We start from the raw sequence: 19,296 nt of genomic DNA, 5'->3' as shown, positions 1-19,296 counted from the left end.
TTCTGCCCAAAGCAAAAGCCGACAAAGATTTAGTTCACCATATAAAGTGAAAGTATATCACTAAAGAGAAATCAAAACTATAAAACACTAAAAAACCACATACCACATTGGAATTAATGGCTTCAGAAGAAGGATCTACTTTCAGATTATGGACAATACCAGTTAAGGCAATGTCTACCCCATATCCTTTGGAAACAACAAAGATGGAAGATCACCAAAGCTTTAACTGTTTGCTGTCAATCAGTAAGCATCAGTCAAAGGAAGATGCTGAAACAAGACTCAAACAATACAACGGCAGTCTGACCACCAAACAACAGATTGTCTGTATCATCAACAACTCCCATAAAAGGAGAAAAGAAAAAGGCCTCTCTCAAATCTGCTCTTTCAAGTTAATGACAGCAGCAGCTCTACTTGAAAATTTCATAACCTCTATCACTTAAACAGGACACTAGGAAGAAAAAAGAAATGAAAATCAGAATATGATGGAACTCCAGAGCTATGGTTTGCCATCATGCTTTATTATCTCCAACTGCCTCCCTTTGGCAGCAACGGCAACAATCAGATCATCGAATTTCTCAATCTTCCCCAGCAATACCTTAATCTATAACAAGTAAGAACAAAAACATTACAACTGCAAACATCATTGTATGCAAACCGCTACCTCCCAAAAATAAAAAGTAAACAGGAGTCTGGTTGTTGAGATCAATTAACTAGTGTGGCCAAAGAGAAGAATTATATATGCTTGTGTCTTTTTGAAAGAAACGGAGGGGGGTGGTTTGTTAAAACTGCAGAAATAATCAACCATGCTAGTTAAAAAAGCATGGGTATTTGAATTTGATCACTTTAAATAAGAAAAGAAGAAGAAGAAGGTAGTAAGGATGATTAATTTGACATGACAAATATTAAAAACTAGCATTAACAGTGCCAACCTTCGCTTTTGGAATGAGACGGCCCTTGGATTCATCCTTCATGTCAACTGTAGACATCAAAATTCCTGCTCATGATGGAAAAATATATTATTATTATTTGTAATTCTCAAGTGTTGACAAGGGAACATGATAGGCAACAACCCAAGTTGGGCTTACTCTTCTTAATAGCCAGCCCTTTTTTCTTCAGAATCTCTGCAACTGCGACGGCCATTGTGAGCGCAGAGGTAGAAAAAGCAAGCAAGTTGAGCTAACATAATGGTGATAATAAATAACTCAAGAATGTTATTGAATCTCATAACCTATATAAATGATTTGAACCCATCTATTTGGTTCTGTTAATCATGTTAATAACCTATGAGGATTTTATTTTTTTTAAAAAAATCCTACTTAGTTCTATTAATCATGTTAATAACCTATGAGGATTGTTTTTTTTAATAATCTCCTACTTGCACATAATCATTTCCACTTTTAAGATCTGTGTATAGTAACTCAATGCATGCTTAGAGGAAACCTATGCTTCAAAAGGAATCTAGTTGATTTTAAAAGGCTCCAATTGGCCCCTTAAACAAAAGATTGTGGTAGTATTGCAAGAAAATTGGGATAAGGTGAGGTGAGCAAAGGGAAAATACTAACCCGATCCAGCTCCCTTTGGGCAATCTTGCTGTCATGTAAACCTCTCAGAACATTCTTACATGCATCAACACAACAGCTTTATAAACCTGTATGATAAAGGAAAGAATTAGAGAGAAATAGACTAGAGAATACAAGAATTTAAGTCAGCACGTGGATGTACATTAGATTGTTACCTTGCCAGGAGTTGAAGTTATGAGACCACATACCACCTAAGTTTCAACCTATCAAACTAGCTTAGCTCAAAGGATACATCATATGTTAATCCTAAAGAATCCCAGACTGTAGTGAAGAGCCTGTTTACAAGGGCATGAGAAACACGCAACATAATCATTTATACCAACCAACATCTTGAGATGATACAAAACTGCTAGTTGTTGCTGGCAAACATAAAATCCCAAACTCTAGAATTGTACATATAGTTATCTTATGATAGTCAAGTAACATATACAGAAAAGCATAACAAGAATGAAGTTTTCCGCATCAGAGTGCCAGTAAATAATTCCGTACCGAGGCTGAACCATACAAGCATGAAACTTACACAAGTGTTGCCATTGGCATGACAGGCATTGTTTGATTCAACATTGTTTGTGATGGACTGCGAGCCACACCATTCTGAGCACCACGGACGAAACTCCCATTCTTAGACGCCTCAGTTGCAATTCATAGATTATGGTACCCTGCTCAATATTGAAAAATGTCCATGTAATGACAGGGAGGAACATTTTTGATAAATCTACCTTCCAAAGAATCTTTCCCACCGCTTGCCTTCTGTGGTGTGTCCTGCACATGATGAGTGGAAATTATGAATACGAAATGTTTGGGTAGTGTTTACATCCAAAACAGTGACAATGATACTTTATGCATATGCTCCAACTAAAATTGCATTTCTAAAAAGGCATTGGACTCACAAAGTCATATATGCACTCATCTTTTACTGAAGTTGAACACTTCCATATATGCACTTCCTTCACTGGAACCTTCACTTGCACTATCACCACTACAGATTTCAGGTTTTGTTTCAATTATCAACTGTAATCAGTATGTAATTGAATGGGTGCCAAAACATCTTAAATAAATTACGATGATGGAAATAATCTCCTGGGTATCAATAATACCTTTGGGAGACAAATCCATTCCCAGATGCTCCAGATGTTTTACCCGGCTCACTATTATCCTTACCCATAAGCATATTCAAGCTGCCTAAACTTCCTTTTGATCTCTTCATGGGTCCCTTTTCCTTACCTTCAGATGACTTACCATCCATTTCCATGCCCTACGGAAAAATGTGTCATGATCCATTTATACAAACAACATTTCACATATCTATCATACCACACATATAGCATGCCTAACCAAAAAAAAACACAAATAAATAAATAAAGGTTGGTTTAAGCATGTAACTAACAGAAGCCTCGGTGTTGCCATTTGGTGAAGGCATAGCATATGGGTTGAATGGATGAGACCCCTGATTCAAAATTTATAGAATCACACCAATAGTTAATGGCATCCAAAACTACAGGACTGGGGCATGGAATTGTCTATGATCACAATGAGAAACTCCAAAAGCTATGATCACAGGTATTAATAAGAAAAATACCCGCCACATGCATTTCAATTTTTTTCCCCTCATGTTCTATTTTCCTAGGCAGCTCAATTGATCCCACCCTACTTTCCTGTGATAAGATGAGCATGACCTAGATTTCTCTTAATCCAGCTCACCACAGGAGGGCAGGGAACTTCCAAGTTGATTGGCCTTTTATTCATGAGAATTATTAATTCATATTGTATCCTCGGTTATCCAACATCTCAATACAAGGACTTGTTCCTGAAGGGTATGAAAAGGGAAAATGATGACCCTGTTACAAAAACACAACCACTTAAAATAAAACACAAATGTGGATATCTGATTAAGGGATAATGCACGGTACGAAAACAGTAGTCTGTAAACTATTGCAAGTGTCCTAAATAAACAAATCAACATTAAAACCACACAACCATGGGATTTAAATGATTATGGAGGATCTTTTGTTCACTTAGTAAAATACCTTGAAAAGCATATACGGTGTTCCAGTTTCTATCTATGATTTCAGAATTTCAAACCATAGGGTCTGTGCCTACAGCAGACTATCCAACTATGCAGCCATACAGATCAACATAAATTAGGTAGACAAAAATGCAAAATAAGTATTTCAAAATGAATAAATATACTTCTTGTTGAAACACAAAATCAGGCATTCTAATGAAGCACTTTGAACTGATATATCCATGCTTGTGCCATACACATTACAGGTGTCATCCAAAGTTAAAAAAACAACCCAGTCCAAAGTCAAATAAAATATTCTTATAAAAGAAATAATAGATCTGAATGCAATGTAGTTTCCATGAGTACAAATTAGCCATGCAACCCATATAAATATACAATTTTGTGTTGAGTGAAAGTAGAGAAAGAAGGGATTTTGTAGTTCTTACCATTTGGGTAATCCTTTTATAGCACTAGTGCCCATGGATGACAAGTAGTCGCTCCAGAAACCGGAACTGAGCAATAGAGAAGTCACTAGGTGGTTGTTCTTGGCATCGCCTGTTTTTGAAACCATCATTAAGACAAAAACTTTAGTTGTAGTTTCGCAAAAAGCAAGAGCAGGGAATCGCCTGTTTTTGAAAAATAAGAAGTTGAAAAGAATTAGGAATTGTGCTTTGTTTCCCATGTGTGTTGAATTGTACTGTGTGTGTGAGCATGCACACACTAGTAAATTGCATGTGCATCACACATGGGAATGCCTAAACATTTTTCCTACATAACTACAAAAGACAGAAAGGCAGTGATTTACATACAAGAATCCAACAGCAATTTGGTTCTCATAGTTCAAACCATCAGACATTCCTAGATCTCCAAGTTCATTAGCAAACAAAGCATGAAGCAGAAAAGCATGGCCCGTGATCAAGTGATATGAACTAAATATAGTACTAAAACCACAAAAACAATTACCAATTGGATATCTTGCAGCAGTTACATGTATATGTGCCAGACTGCCAGCTAATTTTATTTTTTTCTAATATATGTCCGATACAAAAAGAAGGGGAAAAGATGTACACCGTGTGACCCAACAAAACAAGCCTGTTATGTTTATTAAAAATCAGCAGCCATTCAACTAATCCATCACACAAAATCAAATTATTGGCATGGACAGCAGACTTGCATTAGGTTTCACATAGATGGAGATTCCCATGAAAATTTTCTTGAGCATGCAGGCTTCCAAGTACTTAGAATTTCCCATTATTTGCATAACAAAGGGATTCTCATGTGGCACTATGGGCCCCATGTGTTCCCCCAGATAATTTTCTAGGAAACTCCATCCAAATGAAGCCTTACCTACAATTTGAACCGGCATCCTATCTTGGACAAAGTACCGAAAATGATAAGAGCAAACAACCAATGAGTAAGAAGTGATAAGATATGCCCGTAGACATGAATATAAAGATCAACTCTTGGAGCCAGAGTTTGATCCCAACTTAGAGTTCGATCCCAACTTACCTACTAAAATTTTTTACACAAAAAAGAAAAACGAAAAGGACAACATCCATTGGAATTTAGTTAAATTTACCAAAGCAAATATATTGGCATTAAGAAAACCCAATAACTTAAACATTCAAGAGTGAAATAAAATCATACAAATAGCAGAAATTCAAATGGATATTCCCAAATTATTCACAATCTGCAGCTTGATTGTCTTCCCATCAAGCTCGACAGTCCTAATTTTCTAAAGATTAGACAAATAATACAAAAATAAATCACATCACCAAAATGTGTCTGTATCGTGTATATTTATGCATAGCATGAGTTGGATAGGTGTGTATGTATGTATAGATAGATAGATATAGAAACAGACAAAAATAATACAAAAATAAAACATATCACCAAAAAACAGAGTCAAAACAGTAAGGAAATGGAAGATTTCAATTTACAGAGCAGCACAACAACTAGAAATTTAGCACAGCTCTAGGAAGAAGACCAGGGAAAAAAACAGCTGGGAAGACAGATAAATCTAAGATCTACAAGGTTAATTAAAGATAGATCACTCCTGTCATGCTACAGCTAGTTATCCACAACCGCTCCCAAATGTAAAATTATCTAAATTGAAGATGAATCACATCCATCTCCAATGAGGATCAGTTTCTGCTAGCAGAGGGAAGTGGGATGTAGGAAGTGCATGCTCCTAAAAAACATAATACATAATAGATCTTTCTCTATTCTCCTAATCTGATCAAATTTGAGATTGAGAGAAAAGGAGTGGAAGGAGCAAAATGAAAAGAATTGAGCTTACCTTGAACTGATTTGGATCTGGATCAGAATGATAAGGAGGTCTTCTAGCAGCTCTACTTCTTCCAATTGAGAGAGAGAGAGAGAATGGATTTGGATCTGGATCTGAATGATAAGGCTTCTAGCAGCTCGAAAACATGTGAAAAGAATCAAAATTTGCAAACTAGGAAATCACAAAGGTCTTCTTTATGGGAATCCGACAGAATTCCACAAAAATAAAAAATAAAAAATCTCTGCATTCCTCTCTAAACCAGACGATCAAGGATTCTCGATCGAGAAAAAATAGAAAACAGCAAAGAAATTCCAAACAAATCAAGAAAATCGAACTTGAGAACTAGAACATCCGATCTTTGACGAGATTTAATGAGAAAATGGGGGAACAAGAGCAATATAGACCTGCACGTCTGAGAAACGAGAATTCCGAAGCTCCTTTCGCCATCAATCGATGAAATGGTTGGAACTGAAGAAAGAAATGGCAATTTTCGAGCAGAAATCGAGAGAAATGAGGGTTTTGGGAGACTTGCTTGGACTCGCTGAGAGACCTTTACCCAAAAAGCCTCTGAGTGAGAGGAATGGCGGCTTGCTTTTGTAGCTGGAAATAATGAAAACGCCACTATAACTTTGGAAAGTCGAAATTACTTTGCTACTTTTCGATATTGGCCTCAATTTTCAATAACCGAGGCAAAAAGGCCTGGCCGACCCATGAAGCAAAGAGCTTAGTAGGGCCCACCATGACATGGCATCCGCTCCATCCATCTCTTATTACATATTATTTTAAAATGGGACCCAAAATAGTAGGCTGATTCAACACTCTAATGGGTCATAATGCATGGATCAGTGATGATGGGACCATTTACCTTTGAAATCTTACCGTGGCCCACTGTGATGAGTTCGGTAGCCTCAAGAAGGCTTCAATGATAGACGTCTTCGTGAAATAATTTTTCAGCCCACTTCCATAAATGAGTTTCCAAAAATGATGGACAGACTTTTAGCCTTGGTTACTAACCAACCGAGGCAAAATGACAGACTTTTAGCCTCAGTTACTCACCAACCAAAGCAAAAGGGTAGACATTTGGCCTCAGTTGTTCACCAACCAAGGAAAAAGGGCAGACCTTTAGCCTTGGTTGCTCACCAGCTGAGGAAAAAGGGTAAACTTTTGGCCTCAGTTTCTCACCAACCGAGGCAAAATTGCAGACTTTTGGCCAGACAAAAGGGTAGACTTTTGGCCTCAATTTTCAATAACCGAGGCAAAATAGCATGCTTTTGGCCTCAGTTTTCAATAACCGAGGCAAAAGGGCAGACTTTTAGTTTTAGTTGCTCACCAACCGAGGCAAAAGGGTAGACTTTTGGCCTTAGTTTCTCACAAACCGATGCAAAAGGGCAACCTTTTAACCTTAGTTGCTCACCAACCGAGGCAAAAGGGCAAACTTTTGGCCTCAGTTGCTCACCAATCGAGGCAAAAGGCAGACTTTTGGCCTCAATTTCTCACCAACCGAGGTAAAAGGGCAGGCTTTTGGCCTTAATTTCTCATCAACCGAGGCAAAAGGGCAGACTTTTGGCCTCAGTTCTCAACAACCGAGGCAAAAGGGCAGACTTTTAGCCTCAGTTGCTCACCAACCGAGGCAAAAGGGCAGACATTTAGCCTCAGTTGCACACCAACTGAAGCAAAAGGGCAAACTTTTGGCCTCAGTTCTCAACAACCGAGGCAAAAGGGCAGACTTTTAGCCTCAGTTGCTCACCAACCGAGGCAAAAGGGTAGACTTTTAACCTCAGTTGCTCACCAACCAAGGTAAAAGGGTAGACTTTTGGCCTCAGTTTCTCACCAACCGAGGTAATAGGGTAGAGTTTTGGCCTCAGTTTCTCATTAACCGAGGCAAAAAGTGAATTTTTAACCTCAGTTCCTTTACAACCGAGGCTAAAAACCATATTTAGCCTCCTTTTTTTGAACCGAAGCTAAAAAATTGAGGCTAAAGGCCTACTTTCTTGTAGTGCTGGATGGCCTGGATGTACACCGATAGCATGGACTCACGCTTACATCATGGTGGGGTTCACAACAGGAGAGAGAGAGGGGGGGTTACCTGCTCGCGCACGACAGTCGGGTCATGGTGGTGCGGTGTAACAACCGCACCCTCACGTTCTTCCTTCTTCTCCTTTCTTTCTTCTTCTTCCATCTTCTTATTTATTTCTTTCTTTTCCTTCATCTATTGCAGGTCCAACGGAGTCACTGGACTGCCAGATTCGACCCGAATCAAGTTAGTTTGGTGCCGCTTGAACGAGGAAGAAGCTCCGTCGTTAATGGTAGATTCTTTCCCTTAGCTTCTTCCTTTAATCCGACAACATGGGAGGGTTTCTAGGGGTGTAATGGAGCTTGGGGGATAGTCGGAGTGGAGCTCTAACAACATTTTCTTAGTGGGTTCAAAGGTTGGAGGGAAATAGCCGATTTTTTGTTGTGGCTGCGAAAATGGAGGGTGAGCTACTGTTCCTCGATCCTCACGCCTTTTATGCTCACCCTAATCAATCTTAAACCATCGAATTGACAACAAGTGGCCTGGATCTTCTCTGGCCGAAACCACCTCCAAATACAGTGGGCAAAAACCGAAACCGACTATGGTTTCATTTGGAAAACCTGAGCAAGATAGACGGCTAAGATGCTTCAGTAGAGGGACGGCTAGGATGGAAGGGAAGGAGGGCACGCGGATTGCCAACCTAGTAATGAGACAGTGTGCTTCCAGGCCCTTTTTGCGTCAGTTCCTGTGTGCATGTGGGTGCACCCCAGTAAGTGAGACCACCTAGGGTTCGTTAAAATTTTGATTCCCGACATGAAGAACGATTCCGATCATCCCAAGGGGTGGTCATGGTGGGTCACTAATTAAAACAAGTGTTTGTCCGTTTGAAACAGACGCTAGAGGTAACGTGAAAGAAGGATTTTTCCTTCTTTTGGAAATCCCTTAGTCCGGTACACCGTGTGCACGTGCACTCTATTCACATTCACTTGGAATGGAGTCCACAATGGAGTTTGGATGAAATCCACTTCGTTCATTTGGTTTGACAGGTCTAATTAAGACCTTTGGCCAAGGGTTAGACAACTCTGAGTTTAGGTAGGCCATACGGGTTGATTCCTAGCTCTAACGGTGGCTTTCCATTGATCTAGTGGTCGGATCGTCTCGAGATTGAACGTCAACGGTTGAAAAGGTCGAAGGGGCCATCCGTAAGGCTTTCATCATTTATTATTAGTCAATACTGATAATAATATAGATTTCATTACTTTTGTATATTACTTGTAATAATTAAAATCTCAAACATACATATAAATATTATTCCTAATATTAAAATACTCCTACATGCATGCTATTAATCACATATTTATTAATACATAACTCATAATATTACATTATAAATGAACATACGTATACATGAATTGAAAATATCATATTTAATTAAAATCATATTTGTATTCTGTAATATTGTTAGATAATATAAATTTTATTAAAATATCAAATAATCTTTTGTATACATATTTCTTAAAAGATATTTAATACTACATTAATATTTATAGTTCAATTATACATTGTAAAATTTTCATTCGTTATGTTTATTTAATATAAAATTATTTCCGTAATATTTCATAGACATTAAGTATATACAAATCACCCTATTACAATACATTTTCAGATAGATTATTATCTAAATTTTTTTGATCTATGTTTGTGTAAAATAATATACTTGTTAAATATCATATGACTTCTGGATGGTTTGATTCATTTATCAAGTGATTGAAATTCTAATACAAGATTTATTTGATGTAGTGGTCTTTACGTTCAGGTTTAGGATAGGAAGTGTGGACATTCAATATAATTAGACTGGTGTTTATACTAAGTTAGGTTACGTGGCAACACCCGAGTACTAAAAAGTATGGGGTGTTACAATCTACCCCCCTTAAAGAGAATTTTGTCCCCAAAATTCAATGCTTCTATTATGATTAGGGACGATGATAATATTCATTATTTTTCCATATGTACAAACGTATGCCACTAGGCGCCCAAAACTAAGGTCGTTACAATCTACCGCCCTTAAAGAAAATCTTGACCTAGAGATTTGGTAACACGTGGTTTGATTATTAGTATTGTGAGTGATTTAGTCTTCCTAACCATGCACTCTATCATGTTACATATATTCTCAACAAGCTAAGTCAAAAATTCTCATGACCCTTATGTCTTTCAGTTAGTAAATCAACTGGTGTGTGTAGGTTTTACTAAAGGTCGTAAATCATTTATGTATTAACTAGAGCCAGGGAATTATTCTAATGCTTGTCAACAATGAGATTTCTAGTAGCGCTTACTAAGATCATAAGTTCATTTAGGTGGTCAATATCAATATCTTATCTTTCCTTTTATTCTCGTTTACCTCTATTGATAGTTCCCCACTACCTAAAGTACAACATGATTTTCTAGCGTTCGAGTTGTCACGGATAAATGGTCGTAGTGGGTTCGAGCCCAATACTTCGATCATCTGCCTACGTATAGTAGAGGATTTTCTGATATCAGTTCATAATCTTGTCAGATCTTGATCCTTTGCTTGATCAGGGCATTGGAATCATTGAGATTTGCTAGGACTTAGAACTTAAGTCAAATCGCATACACATCGCATAAACAAGGTTTCATCAATCCGTAATCCCGATTATTCCAAACTCATGGGAAATATTATGAAATCTCCTATCCTAAAAATGAGAGCACCCAAAATCTATGTGAATAGACGCAAACGACCATCACGCTTCCCGCGTGCACTCTGATCTCCTTAATGCACTACTTAAAAAATGTTTATACCAAAATTCCTACATGAAAACTTAAGTTTTGAAATTGCTAAATTTTATCCAGGTTCTTAAACCTAACCCTCATAGGCTCAACCTAGGGTTTAAAACTTGCCTAAAATCTTATAGACTTCCCTCTATTTATTCCTAATTATTGGAATTTGCAAAGTTTGTTATTTCTAGCTAAAGAAGCGTACTGGGGAATTCAAGTTATACTTCCTAATAATATTTATTTTTATTTTTATTTTTAAGTTTAGGGAGTACTTAGATTTGGTTTAAGGTCCAATACAGTGAGTGAGAAAACTCCCACAGGTCTAAGTTCAGTCCATTTGCTAATTACCACAAGAGTGTGATTTCTAACTATGAAATTTTTAGGAAAGTTCATGTTCTAGACTTCTAGAAAAAATTTCATTCAGAAGTCAATTATAAGGAATGTCCTTATGTAGTCTTATGTATGTCGTAATGGGTATTTGGTACACATTTAATTTCTAAGTTCAAATAACAATCTTGGTAGTTCACAAGGGAACTAAGTTTTAGTTCTAGGTTCAAATGACTAAAGCTGAAATCTTGAAGGGAAACTACAATCATTTCTAAGTTCTGTAGTTGTCCAAACAATCTTTAAGGGAGCTTAACCTTTGGATTTCTATATTCTCAAGTCCCCCCACTTATAAGGGAATTCCACATTAATTTAAATAACCTTCCTAACAATTTCTGAGGGAACCTAGGTTTATGTTTCTACATTCTCAAAGTGTCCTTTGCTCAGATGGAATTTCATATAAGTTTGGATTGCCATCCAAGTCACTTCTGAGGGAACCTAAGTTTGGGTTTCTACATTTCCAATCATTCTTCTATATCTAGGGGACATTCACCTAAGTTCAATTTCAAATTTCAAATAGACATTTCAGATTTGTATAAGATCATTTCCCAAGGCCAAGTTTGTCCAAACTATGCTCTGATACAAACTGTAATGCCCCAACTTTTCAAGACCCAAGTACACAACCCGTTCCCCAAAAACTCGAGTGTTAACTATAAAGGATGGTGAAATTCGAGTGTAAATTTATTTTTCTTTCATCAGAGTAAGCAGATGAGTGTAGAATGGATAAGTGAGCATAAAGGAAAATTTTCAAATTTCATTTAGAACATACAAGAGGTTGCTCATAATGACTTATACAAACCAATGTCTCTACATTAACAATTATAAGATTTACATACATGAAAAATATAAAAGAAATATATAACGAAAGCCGCAAGGTCACACAGAGCACACATCCAGTTGAGGCAATAGCTTGTATGATCTTCAAATGGGGCTCACTTGACTCATCGACTCAACCCTCACGCTAATTAACAAACCAGGGCACTTTCAGGGTGTCCTCGTTGCATAATCTTTTTCAAGTGACTAGTTCTCCTTAAAGCATACCTTTGAGTACTTTTCGGGGGCTAGTTCTCCTTGGGTGACTTTTTGCCAACTGGATGTGCACCCCTAGGTCTTTGAGCATGTGCAAGCATCCATGCATTTAAACAAGATTATCTTTGTGAAATTTATTTAATGAACATGCATCTGACAAACCTTATCTAATTTCTATGATAATCATGGTAAATATTTGTTAAACTCTGCTCTTGATAACTATGCTAAATTATCTTGATGATATGATAAATCTTGGGGGTTATACCTCACTAGGATAGCCATTGACTCTATTAAACCCTAATCAGTGTGTAGGATATGTTGATAATGTATGGGTTGACTCTGGTGTGTCGCATGGAGAGATCAATGGCTATGCAGCTCGAATTTCTAGTCTACTTTTATTATTTGGTTGCTAAATCTTTAGTTATGAGACATTATTTTGTATAAGTTTTCGAGCAACCACAAGAATATTTGGTTATGTATATTTGGACTCCCTCTTATACTTGATTTGTTTCTATAACTCCCCGTCCATTCCGTACCATTTTCCATGCATATATGCATGATGATCGACACCCTTAGCTAGACCTGGATTAGCCGTTCTTAGTACACACTCAACTGACCAGAACCCCAAGACCCCTAAACCTATCTCATATCGACCGCCCCGTCGCTGCGATCACGTAGGTACCACCCATGCGTCTGTATGATACTCCGTTGGTGAGCTACGCCATGAAGAATAGTAAGTGTATCATATGCGCATGGCGTCATGTATTTCGTTCCACACATGTGCTCATCACATGCCATGCACACATATACATGCCACACATGGGTGAGAGAATCTCTACCCATGTGTGTGATGTCACATACCCATACCTCTTCTCTCTCATGTGCATAAAAGTCAACCTTTCTCCATGCCATACACTATGCATGACTTCACCACACCATGCCATCCCATGCTCCTTTAATCCACCATTAATTGCAAAGCATGAATTAAGTACCATAATCCTAGCCTAAGCTAATATTAATCACATTAGCTTAACTTAACCAAAATTTTATCCATTTCTTTATAAATACCCCTCCATCCCTTAGCATTTCACCATTTTTCCATAAGAGAGAGAGAGAGAGAGAGAGAGGAGTGATCTTGGTGGGCCATCAACTCCATCAATCCCATACCTTTCATCCATCTCAACCATCCATCTAATTCACCAAGGTGAGTACACCCACTCCACTCTTAATTTATTTACTTTTTTTATTATTTGTATAATTGTTAGTGATGACAATTTGAGGATGCTGATGTGATCAATGGTGTGGATATAGAGGAGAGTACATATAGAAAGATGATAAAAAAAAATGGTGATGATATGATAATAATGATGTGTTTGATGGTGTGGATTCATGGAAAAATACATATAACATATGAAAAGATTAATAATAAAAATAATTTATTATAGACTTTATGTGGGACCCATTGATAGTGGGCCCCACCAAAATGCTTGTATGCCATCCAAACTGTCCATGTATGGGGCCAACTCTCACACACCACAAAAAAAAATAGAAATAACAATAAATAAATAAATAGATAAATAAATAAATGAAATATATATGTGTTTGTGTGTGTGTGTGTGTGTGTGGGTGGGTGGGTGGGTGGGTGGGTGGAGGATGGACGCTGACAGCGTCCAGGAAAAGCTGCAGCAAGCAGTAGCGTGTAGGTTGCTTTTACAAAGGAAGGGAGGGCTGTGAACCCACAACACCCCCCAACATGATTGATGTATTAAATCCACGCCGTCCATTCAATTTTTCAGATCATTTTAGGCGTTGAAACGAAAAATGAAGCCAATCCAGTTCTCTGGTAGGCCATACCATCAAAAATCATGTGAAGACATGCTAAAACATATAAAAGTACTTGCTGGGGCCCAATTGAAATTTTTATGCATCTGAAACTTGGACTGAACCCTCCACCACGTGGGACACACACAACAGATGGACTGGATCGTCCTGTTGTGGGCCCCATATATGAAAAAAAAACAACAACAAAAAACAAACAAAAAAAACACAACAGCGGTGACGCTATTGCTGCCAGCGTCTGACGCTGCAGCAAGCAGCGTCTCTACTGACGCTGGAAGGAGGTGGGCCCCACCACAGGCCCCACCTTGATGTATGTCGAACATCAGCACCATGCATTTGATGGGTCCCGTTTAAAAATGGGTCACCCCCAAATTTCAGCCGTACACAGAACTCAGGCGGCCCACACCATAAAAAAATATAATAATAAATAATAATTACAAAAAAAGATTTGGATCAATCTGATCATGAGGTATGTGTTATATCCAAACCGTCCATCCATTCGGCGAGTTTGTCTTAAGGCTTAAGAAGAAAAATAAGATAGATCTAACTATCAAGTGGGCTACACTACAAAAGTGGCAGGTATTGAATGTATACCATTGGAACCCTTTTTGGGTCAGAAATTTTGGAGCAGTATGAAATTTGTTTTTCCCCTTAATTCAGGTCTTTGTGACCTTATGAACAAATTGGATGGAAAATAAACGGTATGGTGGGCCCTGTAAATTGTATAACAGTGAAATCATTATCTCCACTACTGTTTGTGGTGAGGTCCAGATAATCTTTGGATATGATTCATTTTTGGATGATGCTATAAAATGATCTCAAAAAAATAGAAATAAAAATAATAAAAATAAAAATAGATGAACTGTGTATATGTAATAAATACATCTCTTTGCACCCATGTAACTTTGATCTCCTTAACTGTCTGTACAACTCGAAGCTCGAGTATGTAAATCACCTGTTAAGTCCACCTGAAATTTGGATGTATCTGAAACTTGGTCCGACCCCTCAACCAAATGGGACACACATAATGGATGGGCTGGATTTATGAACCACACCTCTGTGGGCCCAACAAATAATTATGAATATTTAAGGGAGGGTAACCCTCTCAACTTGTGTGTGTTATGACCCACTTTGATGTAGGTGTTATGCCACTTAATCCACCATGGTTATGACATGATTTATATTCAAGATCCTCATCGTTTATCTATTTTATCAACTCTTTTGACGATATGTTACCAAGACTTAAGCCCATCCAATGATTAGATAGTCGTACATTCTGAAATAATGCAAATTAAACTCTCATCATTGAAAATTTGTTATGGACCATCCACTTCCTCATATCATTTTAGGACTTGGACTAAAATCAAAGCAGAGCTAAGTCATAGGTGGGTCACACACAACTCAACCTCATGGGAAATCCCCATGGACTCTACTGCATAGGATCCATTATGAATTCCATTGATATGTGAGCCTAAGAATGTTAAGGCCCATTTTGAGTAAACGCCATGTGGGCCCATCAGTGGTAGCCTTGTTTGGGCCAACCATTGGGCCTCTTCGATAAGAGTTTGTAATTTCCATGTGTGGAATGTATGATGAACTGATATTGTAATTTTTGAAGTAATGTGATTAATCCTTTAAATGGTCTGATTGTGGACATCCCTTAATCACTTGACACTTTGGTTAGAGTGCGGCCCCAAGTAATAGGATCATGTTACTTGTGTTTAAACCCTTAAAAACATGTTTAATTATAACAAATATATAGACTCTAGTGGTGTGAGGGTGTGATATTACCTGTTTGGCCCATTGATCATGTGGGTATTTGATGTATGTATAGCCACCTAATCATAGGCAATGGTGGAGTACATGTAGTATATGTAGTCATCTAACTGTGTGAATGTGAAATACGTACAAGGCCACCTAACCATATGAAATCAAGTGGCATTGATGACCATTCAACAACGTAGGTTTGTACTTATCGACATAGATACCACCACTTGAATCACATATGACCAAGTTGTACACTAAACCGAATGTGATTTAGGGTTATATTACCCAAGCTAATGCTATCAAGATCCTGGATTTTTATACAATGTGATCTTTAAACCATAATGGTATGATGAAATGTGGCTCTCGGCCCTTAACCATGTGACACCGAATATGAGCCATTATCTATGTGACGTGTGAAGTGGTTGTAGTATAAGACTTATCATAATTGGTGTAGCCATGTATTCGTAGCCTATGGGCAAGGCCCATTGGGATATATTTTCGGCCCATATGATGAGGCTCATCCTGATGTATTTTCGGCCCATGTGATGTGGCCCATAGTGACGTGTATTAGGCCCAGGTATGTGGTCTACCTGTGAAATAGATTTAAGGCCACTTGCAATGTATTCGAGGCCCATGGGCAAGGCCCAATGTTATGTATTTGAGACTCATGGGCGTGGTTCATTGAGATATATTTTAGGCCCATGGGTTGTGGCTCATTGTGATGTATTTGAGGCCCATGTGTAGGGCCCACCTCTTGTGTATTTGAAGCCCATGGGTCGTGAAGCCTGATGTGATGTATTCATGGCCCATGAGCCGAGGCCCATTGCGATGTGTAGTGCACATATGATACGGCCCAATGTGATGTATATGCGACCCATGAGTGAGGCCTAATGCGATGAATGTGCGGCCCTTGTGTGAGACCCAAAGCGATGTATCTGAGGACCGATGTGAGGTGTGATTTCACCATGATGTATGTATTAATGTTTATGTGGGTCATTCCTTGGGAGCAATGTTGGTTAAATGTCCACATTGTTGAAGCCGATTGTTGAGGCTGGTTATTGATACTGATTATGAGTATGTGACAGCATAGCATCATTATACATGCCCATACGCATCATCTACATGTTTGTTATGAGATGTGGTTAACCATTGCAGATGTCATCGGGCAGATTGTTATGAGACTCCCTGATAGGCGGAGGTTATCTCACTTGAGCACGCAGTATGCACAGGATTGATGCATGACTGGATTGTATGACTCATGCATCTCACATTATGATTACTGTACGCCCTAGCGACATCAGGGCCGTAGCCTCCACAGGCATATCGTGGATGGCCAAATGGGACACCGAAAATGTTTGGTTCTAGCATACGGGCGCCATAGATGTCCCTGAGTGAAAATTCCTAAACCTCCATGGCCAGGAGACGCCCCAACGTTGAGACCGAGTGGATATATGACTGCATGAGGGCCGTATACCAGTAGGCCGCATCTCCCACTGTGTCGTGGTCGGTTGGGAAGGGGTGTGACCTTACCCGCCTGAGTGAGGGGGCAATGTCTAGGTTGAGTTTGACCAGCTTGAGGAATGGGTCCGCTATTGACGAGCCGGACCCAATATTGGCAGGCGGATAGTGAGGTCTCTTCCACTTTCCCAGTTGTGCACTCGGATAGAGGCGACAAGCTGGTGTAGGTGTAATAGACCCCGATGATGATCCCAGAGATGAACTGTACTGATATGTGGACTTATTGAGCAGGAGTTGCATACTCATTCATTCATTCATTCACGATCCACTCGGGCTGGTGGTGTGGAACTATTTATTACGTGTACCTTCGCAATGGCCAGGATTTCGGTTGGGGCGCGCGATTAACTTGAGATCAGGAGTTACCACATTGAGTCTGACTATCCAAATTAGGTATGGGACTAGTTTGGATAGAAGTCCTTTGTGATAGACCCCATAGTCTGCAATACTACGTGCTATCACCCCGACTTCACTCCAGCATAGTCATTTCATTCACACCACATATTGCATTGCATTAGTAACATTTAGCATTTTAGGTTACTATGTTTTAGTATTTAGATACGGCTGATGGTATTCGTGAACTCATCCAGGACTGTATATTGCATCACATCCTCGACATCTGATATTTGGCTCTTTATAACTCTTCATTTGCATAGCTGATTTATATTGTGTACTCTGATATTGTATGACTCATAGACTTGTCAGTATTTTTGATATTATGTAATTATGACATAACAATATGATGATGATGATGTGATTACGGATGCATGTAATATGGCTATGGCTATGGTATGATTTCCTTGTAGCATATTTATCTTGCTTACATGTAGGACACACAGCACACACGTGTGTACTCACCAGGCTTTTTGCCTAAGCCTCCTATTTTTCATTTTTTTCAGGGCTGAAATAGCTTGGAAGACTTTGCTTTCTCGATGCATTGCATCTATTTTTTTGATTTGGCAATGTTAACGTTGTGTACCTTTGGAAAGCATTGTACTTGTAACAATCAGGATTTCTATTGAAGAGTGTTGCTTGGTAATTTGATCATGAATCTTTATGCTCAGGTATTACTATGTATATAAATAAATAAAAAAAATTCAGTCAAAAATCTTCCTTGTGGTGCGTCGAACTTGGGACTTGGTGTATGGAAGTTGAGTGCCGAATTCGGGGCATCACGGAAGCTGTCCGTCCCCGGATTTGGGGCGTGACAATTTCTATTCCAATAGTTTACCAACTCTAATAAAGAAAAAAATGTACATGAAATTTGGACTATTTTTAAAGGTTAACGCTTGGGTTTTTTTGGAAAACGAGTAGTATACTCGCGTTTGGGAATCAAGGTGTTACAAAGAGAGAGATTGTATGTCGAGCTGACTTGCTGGGTCCCAGACTGAGTTTGGGCCAGGTTTGAGTTGAGCTCAAGGTGAGGGTTTTATCTTATAAGCTTACTTTAATTTAATTGATATTTCCTGTCTTTTTATGCCTTTAATGATATGAATTATTCTACCTTTCATGTTTATATATTTTTTGAGAATTATCCTTTCAATTGATTAAGTTAATATCATCATTTACTTATGCTTTAAGAATTTTTTTTATATTACATGTGATCTTCATGATTTTAAGTGGGCCCTAGGAACAAGCCTTGCCTTTGCCTTATCAAATTTATTGAGTTGGCCCTGCCACTCGTCTCTTTATTTGAGTTGGCCTTACAACTCGTCTCCTTATTGAATTGGCCATTGTCACTCTCCTTATTATTAAGTTGGCCATTGCCACTCCTCTATTTGATGAGGTAGCCATTACTACACTTCTTTTATTGAGTTGACCATTGCCACTTTTTGAGATGATCATTGTCACTCTTCTCTTTATTATATTGGCCTTGTGTTATTTACCTATAAGGCTTGGGAATGTGTCTTGATATTCCAGAACTCCCATAATTCGATTTATCTCTCTATAAGTGCAAGTAATGTGTAAGATGTATCCCAACTAGTGATTCAAATATCCTATCATGGATGTAATGCGCTCTTGGTAGAGACCCTCTAGGTTGTCACATAATTCCATGAGTCCTTGGGTAGTAGTGCATAAATCG

General features: G+C 38.4%; 1 long non-coding RNA gene across 6 annotated transcripts; it reads right to left on the bottom strand.

Moving 5' to 3' along the window:
• Window positions 1-279: 279 nt before the first annotated feature.
• Window positions 280-5,512, bottom strand: LOC131243067 (uncharacterized). Of its 6 annotated transcripts, none has more exons than XR_009169835.1 (7): window positions 5,273-5,506; window positions 2,678-2,835; window positions 2,471-2,550; window positions 2,101-2,342; window positions 1,736-1,855; window positions 1,563-1,648; window positions 280-601 (listed from the first exon to the last, which is right to left on the bottom strand). It is a non-coding gene; the product is annotated as an uncharacterized LOC131243067 (long non-coding RNA). The 6 variants fall into 6 exon arrangements; XR_009169839.1 differs by lacking the exon at window positions 280-601 and having other exon boundaries at window positions 1,447-1,648; window positions 5,273-5,320; window positions 5,479-5,512; XR_009169837.1 differs by lacking the exon at window positions 280-601 and having other exon boundaries at window positions 1,447-1,648; window positions 2,471-2,559.
• Window positions 5,513-19,296: the final 13,784 nt, after the last annotated feature.

This window comes from Magnolia sinica, chromosome 4 (assembly GCF_029962835.1).
Source record: "Magnolia sinica isolate HGM2019 chromosome 4, MsV1, whole genome shotgun sequence".
Taxonomy (NCBI): domain Eukaryota; kingdom Viridiplantae; phylum Streptophyta; class Magnoliopsida; order Magnoliales; family Magnoliaceae; genus Magnolia; species Magnolia sinica.
Note: the sequence above shows the minus strand (reverse complement) of the source record. Positions and strands in the feature narration are given on the sequence as shown.